Source organism: Manis javanica, chromosome 6, assembly GCF_040802235.1.
Source record: "Manis javanica isolate MJ-LG chromosome 6, MJ_LKY, whole genome shotgun sequence".
Classification (NCBI taxonomy): Eukaryota; Metazoa; Chordata; class Mammalia; order Pholidota; family Manidae; genus Manis; species Manis javanica.
Window position 1 is genome coordinate 53,348,451 of NC_133161.1, and position 10,868 is coordinate 53,359,318.

The 10,868-nt window shown below is 37.0% G+C and overlaps 1 pseudogene; it reads right to left on the bottom strand.

The window, feature by feature from the left end:
- Window positions 1–6,668: 6,668 nt before the first annotated feature.
- Window positions 6,669–7,660, bottom strand: LOC108403476 (periphilin-1 pseudogene; annotated as a pseudogene).
- Window positions 7,661–10,868: the final 3,208 nt, after the last annotated feature.

The following is a 10,868-nucleotide window of genomic DNA, read 5'->3' on the forward strand; positions in this document are numbered from 1 at the left end:
GATGTTGGCTCTTAGCTAAACACAGAATCTATGTACTCAAATTGAGGAATTACCTTTTTTGGTCAAAATTTAAAAGAATTTTAAAGAACTTAATGAGTATTGATTGTTGAATTTACAATTATCCTTTAAAGCAAATAAAATAAATTGAAACATTTTTAATATAACTTGAATGTACCCAATTAAATTAAAGCTCTCTCATGAGTAGTACAGAGCTTAATAGCTCCACGAAATGTAGAAAATTTATAATAAACAGCAGTGTGGAAGTACAACAAGAATCTGTGTTCCTACTCTTTTTCTCTTCATTTAAGCTTAATTACTCAAATTCATGCTTTTTAATAATATTCAATAATTTTTGAGTTTTTGTCACAAAAATTTTTTTCTCTGTAGGTTACAATACATCAAATTTGATTAATGCAGAAAGCTCTGACAGATATTTTAGTGAGTTAATTTGTACCTATTGATGTTTGAAATTCATATACTTAGTTGACATACCGATTGCATCTATAAAATACTGAGAAATAAAAATACAAGCTTGTTCTTAGTTAACATGTTTTTTTTGCATCAGAACCATAAAATTCAGCATTTATGAATTTTGTTCATATGTTGTAGTTTTATTGGAAGTAATAAACTGTTGTGACATTGTTCTGACTTTAAAAAGCAACAATCTAAAGATGTGGTTTGCTTAGCTTCTCTGGTTTCACCTCTTAGAAAAGATACTTTTCAAGTAAATCTTTTTTCAGTATCTCAATTTGAAGATTTGCTTGTAATTACTTTTGCAGAAAATTTGTAGATTCTGTCTACTATTTAATTAATTTATTGATAGAGCTTTTTGAACACCTACTATGTGTTCTACATGCTTGAGATAGTTCATGAGTGAAAGAGACAGATCTCCATCCTAGAGAAGTTCATAGGCCAGCAAACAAACAGGAAATATGTAAGTGAATTATGTGGTATGTTAGATTCTGTACATGAAGTGTTACAGGGTGTTGCGATGGGGAAGAAGTGCAGAATGCACTCAGTACAGGCCTCCCTGGGTTGAGGTTTGAGGAAAGACTTGACAAAGGCCAGGGAGATGGCCAAGCAGATGTTTAGGGGAAGAAAGTTTCCAGAAAAAGGGAAAAGCTGAAGTCAATATCCTAAAGCTGAATTATGCTGGCTTCTTTAAAACAGCAAAGAGACCACTGCAGATGAAATAAAGTGAGTGGAAGAGTAGAAGCCAGAAAAGTAAATAGAGGGTGATTCAGAATTACACAAGAATCTTGACTTTCATGGGGGCTTGACAAAGGCTTTGAGCAGAAACTTGACATCATATAACTTACCGGGGATCATTCTGGTTGCAGTATAAGAACTGCTGACAGAGGGGCAGGGGTAGAAGCAGTGAGACCTGTCAGGGAAGGTATTTCAGGGTCTAGTGCACAGGTGACAGTGGCTCTGACTGAGACAGCAATGCTAGTGGTCAGATCCTGGGTTTGTTTTGAAGAGACAGTGAATAGGATTTCCTAACATACTGGAGGGGGGTTTTGAGAGAGAAGAGTCAGTGGAGGATTCCATGGGTTTGGGCCTGGACGGAGGGATGGCATTGGCACCAGTTGCAAACGGGGAAGGCTACAGGCAGAGCACACAAGGAGCGGAGTGGAAGTCAGGAGTCCAGTTCTGGACATGTTGAGCTCAAAATTTCTATTAGTCATTTAAGTAGACATGTTGATTTTATATGTATGCGTGTGTGTGTGTGTATGTATGTGTGTCTAGAGCTATATGTGTCTAGAGGCAGATTTATAAATTTGTAGTCACCCGAATACAGAAGATAAATGAAACCATGTTTCAGTCTTGGTCTTTGTATCATGGGTGATACACAGAAAAACGTATTTAACAGATACAGAAATTAAAAGTATAAAAATGCCCAAGAACTTAGATTCAGGATTTTTCTATGCCAGGGACACTGAGTACACACTCAAAGCACTGACTTGTGTGTGTATGTGTACATGTATTGACTTACATTCTAACATTAACACACAAACATAATTACGCTAAAAATTCATAAAAATAAAACTTTATCACAAACTTATCTGTAAGTTTCAACCGTCTCCATTATTCATGTTTTCTTCTGGATCTTGTCCTTTTATTTATTTTCATAAGATGCAATTTTATTTTAATAACATTTTGTTTTCATGTAACAGCATATAACATTTTCTGATTATCTTTCATTTTTTCTAATTATTACTTTGAGGGCTTCATGGTCTATTGAGCTAATATACCATAATTTCCTTACCTAAGAGCACTATACAAACTTGGCTAAAGAGTGCTCTTACAATTCTGCAAAAATAACAAACCAGGCTTAGGAGGAAAGACTGAAGGAAGTGTACCATAGTATCATGTCTTCTGCTGTAGCCCAGATGTAACCTCCTCCAGGAAGTCTTCCCAACACTCCAACTGGATTGAGTGTCCTTCCTCTATGTTTCTAGACCTTATCCTTCCTGTGACACTGTAGGGAGACTGTCTCCTGCAAGATTGTCAGCTCCCATGAGTGAAATGACTGCTGTGTGCTTGTTCACCATCATCTACCTGCTGCTCAGGAAACCTGTGCATGATTGGAAATGTGGAGGAAAGAATGTATGTTTGGATACTAAGCTATGAATGGGTGGTAGAACATCGACATCTCAAAATTTGTGTTCCTATTTCCCAAATGTCCTTTGACATACACATTTTAAAATATATAAAATGGGTCTCATGTGAACAAAAATGTGCAGAGTCAGAAAAACAGAAAATCTCGAGAGACTCTTTTTCCTTTCTAAAATGCAAATCCCTCTGAGTAGCACCAGCAGTGAGTATGGTATGCTATTTCCAGCTTTCCGCTTTACTGCAGCCTCGCTTCCAGGCCCTCTTGTGGTGGGGTAGTATAAGGCCAATACAGTTAGACCAATACAGTTCTTGACTGTAACTTTGGGGCCTTTTGAACATTTCCTATTTAAGTCCAAGGGTTGCAGCACTGACAAAAAAAAAAGAACATGGCCCATTATCTTATTTCAAAATCTTTTCAGCCTTAAATGCCAGTAGCTAGATTGATACTTATCACTTTCTGAAGTACAGGCAGTAAAAATAAGAGTTATAAATGTCACCTTTGATGTGTGTTTTAGTACCTCTGATCATCCCCAGTGGAGGAAACCAGCAGGTTTTTAATATGAAGTCCCTTGCTTTACCCAGGGCCCTATAAAGACTTGTATTAATTGGTAGCTTTTGGAAGAATCTGTGGGGGGAAAGCAAATCCAGGATCACTGAAAACCTACTGGGTTTAGAGTCAAAAGATCTGGATCTGAGCTTCAGCCCTGCCACTCTGAGTTATGATACTATATGAACAGGTTTTGAGAACAGGTAAATTTCTTAACCTGTATCTCAATCATCTCATTGACAAAATGCCAGGATTTTATAAGGATTCTTGTGAAAAGTGCATGAAATAAGGCACGTGAGAACTCAGAGATATCTAGGCTCAAAAGAATTAATTTCTTCACTCTTAAATTTCATCCCATTGATTGTGTTCCTGAGACTGGCAGCAATAGGAGATGTATCCAAAGGGACCTCAGTACTTAATTCATTTTTTAAAAAATCCCAAAGGGTGAGTATCCAAGAAGGACTATTTTGGGTGTTGGTTCAGGGATCTTTCCTACAAATAGATGGAAACTGTCCATCACATAAGTAGCTTACCCACTGATATTGATGGCCAAGCCTCAGACCATGTACTCTACTCATTTCTGACATTCTGTGAAACTTGCATGAATTCTCATCAGTACCTTTGGTCTTTGAGAGGGAGTGGCTCACAGTCTTCCTGGTTTTACTGCTAGGCACCTGCTCATAACAGAAGCAGTCCTACAGTATGAACTCAGAAGCATGCACTAACATTTTAGCTAAAACCTCAGCTCTACTGACAACAGTGTGTCTGGGAGCGCATCAGTCGACTCTCACCTCAAGTTCTGATATTCACTGAGCTGGGCCAACTAATGGTGGAGCTTATGTCTAGAGCAGAAATCATTTGAAAAATGGACTTGGAATTAGCATATTGGTACTAGTTCTAATTAAACAGTCTCTGAGCATAGATAAAAGAGCATGAGTCTTGAGGATATATTTCAAATCTTCATATTTAGTGTTTCTGGACACACCAAGAGATTATTGAAGAAGAAGAGGAATGACAGGAAAGAGATTTATAGTTAACTCCTCTCTCTAAGTTTTATTGAGTTGGGAAACAAAAAAATCTAACAAATTTTTTTTTTTGGTCTTCTTTTAAATCTGCTTCACCTAAAAATTCCTATTCAAATATATTCAAGAAGATTCATTTCAGGTTTCCTTCATATAGGTGGATTAAGATGAGAAGTCTGTAACTTGGAATTTGCAAGTCTTTAGACACAGAAGTCTAGCATTTAAATGAGAATCTGCCTTTTATAACAATGTAGGGTACACTGTTTTCACTCCCCTTGACCTTGAGGTCCCCAATCAAGAAAAGGGCATTTCCCTCCCACATTTATTGGAATCTTACTACTTGCCAGACACTTTGCATATGCCACCATATTTTAGACTCCCCAACAGCTCTCTGAGGTAGGTACTTTATTCTCATTTTGCTGTTAAGAAAAATGTAGCCCAGGGAGATTAAAATTAAGCCTAAAGTCACTCAGTTGGCAAATAGCATGCCCTCAATTTGAACTCTGGGTATCTCACTCCTGAGTTGGAGCTACTGTCCCTTAGTGGCAGTGATAAGAGATAGGTTCAGAAGTCCTGAAAAATGGATCTGAGTCCTTTTTCAGGAATGAGTGAAGAGGAAGAAAGTAGCAGGATAAGAAAATTTGAGAATGGATACAAGGAACTAGGCTGGGTACTGGAATTCCCCTTCCTGGAAATTCTCCTTACTAAAACACGGAACTGCCCACCAATGGGAATGGTTCAATGCAGGATGGCATATTCAAACAGCAGAGTCCTTTATAGCCCTTAACAAGACAAAATGCAGCATATGAGGTCTGTGTGTCATCTAGTAGTTAGTGTCTTTCCTTCTCTAAAAAACGAGGGGAAATAACTGTACCTACTTCATACAGATGTTGTGAGAATTAGCACTGTAACTCATGTGAAATGCTTAAAATGGTGCCCAGCACACGGAGAGCGCTCAGTAGCTGTTTGCTTTTATTATCCATATGACATGAAAAGATGTCCATAATATACTGACCTGTGAATCAGGGTATACAATGTGATTCCAGTTTTGTAAATATGTACATGTGTAAAGGAAATTTCTGGAAGCATATACATAATGTTAAGAGTGTTAATCTCTGGGTCTCTGAAATTATTTTCTTATAAATATGATCTATATTATATTTATATAATATATATTATATAGATGTTTTTTATTATCAGAAAAATATTGATTTCCATTTTGATAAAAACAATAAAGATAAATAAATAACCCTCAGGGGGAAAAAAGTGCCACCACAACCGTAGCTTCTTCCTTGTTTCTGAGTTCCAAGGCAAATTAGTAAAGAGGAAGATAATAAGATATAAGTTTCAGTTCTGTTATCTTAGCCAAGTCATCTAACCTGGGTCTCAATACCTTGCAGATTATTATAGAAAACCAAACAAGCAAACATCTGAAAGCACCTAAGCCCTCATAATGAATGATTATTACTACTCCTGGTCTCTTCTGCAGGGTTTAAAAGGAGCATTTGTTTCCAGGACTTATATTGTGACAACCAGAGTTTTGCAAATAATAATAACAATGACAAAATATTGTCTAAACCTCAATGGCTCTTATTTTTTTTAACAGAGAGAAAAATCAAATTTAATTTTTTCATCAGCCTACTTTTGGTATTAAGACTCATTGACTTAATTAAATTCATTCCAATCTTAGCCAGTCCTGGTCATACATAAAATTCCCTTCCAAACACTCAATGGCTCTTTTTATTTTATTTTATTTTATTTTTTTATAAAGCCCTTACAGATTTTATTTATTTAATCCTCATAAAGTGCTAAGGTAGGTAGGTAACATTTCCATGTTGAAACACTTTAAATTATACTATGCATAATAAGCTCATGTGAGAAGGATTAAAGAAGAAATGACTGCTACTTTTTAAACCTTAGTAGGACAGTCTCTAGTCTTATTCCATTCCAAATTCTATTCCAGACTATATTAAGATACAGTTTGAAGGTCCTGTTCCTATAACTATTTCTTAAGGAATCTATTTCATCTATTTAAGACACCATCCTAACTTTTCAGAATAACAGTAAAATTCTACTTAAATATTTATCCTTTGTTTTTTTTTAATATTTGAAAAATGCTTAAAAGTGTAATGAAAAACATAAGAAGTATCTGTTTTCCCAATATTCAAGATAACATCTGCTAACATTTTGGTACATTTAACATTTCTTTCAGACCATCCGAATTAAGTTTAATAGTTTATTTGCTTCATACTAATCCTTGAATATTTATACTTTCTTAAAAATGAAGCTTGGTTTTTATTTAAAAAATAAAAAAGTAAACAGGGACAGGGTGCCAAACAGTAATTATTATGAAATTAAATCAAACAATTTTTATAATTTTTTACATTGTAATTTCAGAGTTGCAAGTGGAAAAAGACAAAATGAAATACATTTATTGAATAAATATTTACTGGGGCAAAGTAAAACCTAGTAACAAAAGATTATGTACTGTAAGGGTGGATTCTCACCTGCTCAATCTCTTTGGTTTTTGATGCCATTGCTTTAGAGCGACTGGTCGGTTGACTGTCCTCAAATAATCCGATGCCTCTGGGGCATGTGACTCGGGCTCCTCCGGACGGTCTATGAACAGCGGGGCTGTGGGCTCGGCCTCATACTCAGCAATTTCCCGCAGGTCGCTCTCGTCTGCCTTTTCCAGCTTCTCTGTGGCCCACTTGCTGGCAGCCTCAGCAAGTTCCTTCTCAGTCAGCCCGCTGGGCTTGTCCAGCGCCTTTGATGAAGTAACTGCTGAGGAACTTGTGGGTGAGGTGTCTCTTGATGTTTTCAAAGACTGAACAGGTCTCTCTTTATCTCTTTCCGGCTTTCCTTCATTCTGCCGTTTGTAGGAGGCACCAGCACACACGGACTTTCTATGTTGAGATTGATGGAAAGAGTACGTTTTGCCTCTTTCTGGAGAGTAGCTTCTACTGCTGACACTGGAGCCAGATCTGCTGTGTGGAGAATCCTTTCGGTCTACAGGCGATTCTCTGAAAAAAGGAGCATCTCTTTTATGTGGAGACCGGTCTCTCATATAATGGGAAGAGTAGAAACTTTTTCTTCTAAAGTCCCTGTATTCAGGCTGTCGGCTTACAGAATGATCATCTCTTGTCCACCTGTAGCCAGACTCATCTCTGTGAGGTGGACCACTTGTTCAATCATGAGAAGAACCGCGGCCCTCATCATACTCCCGGTCCTCAACGTGGCTATAAAGCCTGTTCGCGCCTCCCTCGCCAGGCCTGCCCAGCAGTGGTGGTTTCTTTGGTATGGTATTAACTACCCTGTGGTAGCCTTCACTGGGGTGACTTCGAGGAGGTACTCGGTCTCTTGGAAGCCTTTCGTACTCATATCGTCCCTCAGACCACATTTCATCTCTTCTGTAAGCCACTCTCCGGCAGGGAGGGGGCGCTCCCCGACCTGCGCCGCCCGGACCCGCAACGCGGCCGCCCGCCCGCCGCCGCTGTCTCAATGGCTCTTTTTAAACAAAGTTTATGTGTAAGGGTTTCAGGGTTTCTTTTTTAAATCCTCTTCTGAATGGATATTACCTCCAACTATTGAGATGACTAGAGGACATTTAGTGCCCATACGCACGGTATCTGCATGAGGAAATGAACCATGGATTCTCTGATTCCCAGTCATGTACTCCAGAATTACCTCTATCCTTTGTGCAATACATACTATTAAGCACACTATTAAAACCACAGTCAACTCATCTGGAATTAATAGGAACATAGAGACAGAGGTGAACAAGAAATTTCTCTCTGTGTCTGTCAGGGCTTATCCTAAAGTCCCTACTGATTAAAAAAATTAATGCTCCAAGACATCTCTAATCAAAATAAATCATACTTTATAACTAAACAAATGTCACAATGGAAACATTGAGTGTAAGGGGTATACAGAAGGGCAGAAGTTAGAACTGTTAGTCCCATGGTAGTTTTTACTCAAAATGTTTGAAGCCTTAGGCCTCTCAAACTTAAGACATGACTTATTTGGTTCAACTCCTAGATGCAAAAAGTAATGTAACTGGTAAATATTTTATTTAAAATTCAGCTATAGCAATAAATTTATCTATTTCAAATCTGTTAGACTAAAAGCTGACTGCCCTCTGGTGGGCTGTTTCTAAAATATTTAGCACCTCTTCAACTCAATTGCTTTACAAAATACTGTAGTGACACGAGATTACTTTACAATTCAATTTATGAAAATAACAAAATTATTTGGGAGAAGGAGAAAACTTTGGAAAGTTAAATACTCTATCATTGTGAAAGCAAATTATAACTTGAGTTAACAAATTTCTAATTTTTTTTTACATGTTTTTTCTTTGAGGGCAAATTTGTATTATTTTCAAGCTTCAATTCAAGAGGTGGAAGCAGAGCAAACAATTTTTGGAGCTCCATTTTCATTTTTGACATATCTAACATTTCGATGTGCATTGTTTTTCAGTTGTTAAGCAATGGAAAAAATAAAGTGTTTACCACACATGGGTTCTATTTCCTGCCATTGTTTTGAGTATAATTTTACTGTTTGAAAAATGAAATACAAATGAGATAATTATATTCTTGACAAAAAAAGGGGGGGACTATATTGCTTCAGGAAAAAAAAGCTAAAAAATACCACATCGAAGTATAAGAGCTAAGATATATATAAATAGGAAAATATATTTAAGAAGTCTTTTGGAGTCTTAAAATAGTCCAGTGCACTGTCAGTTCTGTGACACAACAGGATCTCATTCTCTTCTGTTTGCAATTCCTCCTAATTCAGAGGCTCCAGTGAGTTGCAATCTCAGGCATGCCAGCTAAATGAACTTTGCAGTCTTCATCCAGCTATTTGGATTGTATATAGTAAGAACCTCCAAGGCATCCCTAGCTTCATTTTGCCAGACAACAATCACTAACTAAAATTCCAACCCATGTTTTAAATTATTTCCTCAGCACATATCTCATACTTATGCAAACAAATTGTATAAATAATAGTGGAATTCACATGAACAAAGTTATTTCAAATAGAAAAAGATTGGGTATATAGAAGCAAGGAATCAGCTAACTACTTTAAAAACCATCTCTTAGAGTCTCTGTAAAGAAAACAAAAAAAAGAGTACTGAGCAATTTATCTGGTCAATTTCATCAAGACTGATAACATATCTGGAAAATTCAACTTAACATCCCCCCTCCACTTCTTGGTAGCACTCTTTCTTGGCAAAGGCATAAAGATTATTAACTCTCAATTACATTTAGCATTTGCAGATGAAATCTTAAAAAAAGAAGGAGAGCTCTCCTTTTGTAGCAGTGGAATTGAAGATTGCAATCAAATTATTATATTAGGTTAATTTTGTGGTTGCAAATACGGGTTTAAAAAAGAGCAGCTAGCAGAATATTTAAATACATACAGATCCCCCAAATTCAACCTCTCAGGCAGAAGCATTTGAAACACACAAGAGCAACTAGTGTTATTTCTCAATAACAGTCAAGAAAGTCACACAACTTAAAATGTTAACTGCATTTTGGTGCATGTGAACATTTTTTTCGTATTTGCTTTTAAACTAATTACCATATGAAACAGCCTTAAAATATGAAGATGCCACTTCTGTGAGTTTGATTCCCCACGCCTCAGTTCAATACAAAATAAATGGAAATATAGAAGTGAATAGGTGAGTGCCCATCAGTGAGTTACTGCTTGAAGATAGTACTAACATTTACTGTTACATAAAGGCTCACCAAAACATAGTTTGAAAGTGATAATGGCAAAGCAGGTTATCCATTTTTCCCTGCTCTACAGAGACACACTAAAGCTAAAGGCTGTTCTCTGAGGTTTTGCGGACTCCCCTCACCTGGACACCACCTCCCTCCTCCTAACCCTACCCTTGAGCCTGAGGGAATCAGAAATCTGTTCAGTCAAGTTTATTAGTTTTTCATTTAAAATCTATTTAATCTATAGATCCAGAGCATTTAGATCATTGTTCATAGCAACTTTTTAATTCAGTTTCAGAAATATCTGAGAGGAAATACATGTATATATGTAGGTGAATCTGTATCTACAGAGAGTAAAAGGTCATCTTACCTAGCATTTCCAGGTATGTAGAACCTGAATAATTGGCATTGTGTGTGTGCAAATATATGTAATCCTACAATTGCCTCTGTACCTTCAATTCATCTTCACTCTATAAATCCATTAAATCAATATTTTTAGAGCTTAAAATGTGATTTTCACATCACAAATGTGTACTGACTCATTGCAGCTTTGAGGCTTCTGATGTCTCCACGTATTCTTTGCTGCACATTCCTTTTTCCATCAACAGAGGGCACTCTGTCGTTTGCCAAGGAACTCGGCTATGTAAAGGGGCCAAGGACTCCGAAAGCAGCCTGTGACAGACGAGGTTGCACAGTTTGCTCCAATAACAGGTAGAGAGCTCTTCCAACTGGTCAGTGTATAATTTATTGGAAATGTTACTGATCGTTGAAACTACATACCTGAATGAAAGAGAACCCTGTGATTTTTCAAAAGTCGGATGCAAGTGACTTTTAAGTCAGTGGTGTGTTATTATTTGAGTATCACCCAGTTAGTATTGAAAATCATCATATGCATAAAACCCAGATGCACCTCAAATACAAACTCACCTTGCAGAGAGAGAGTGACAGCTTTATTTATGT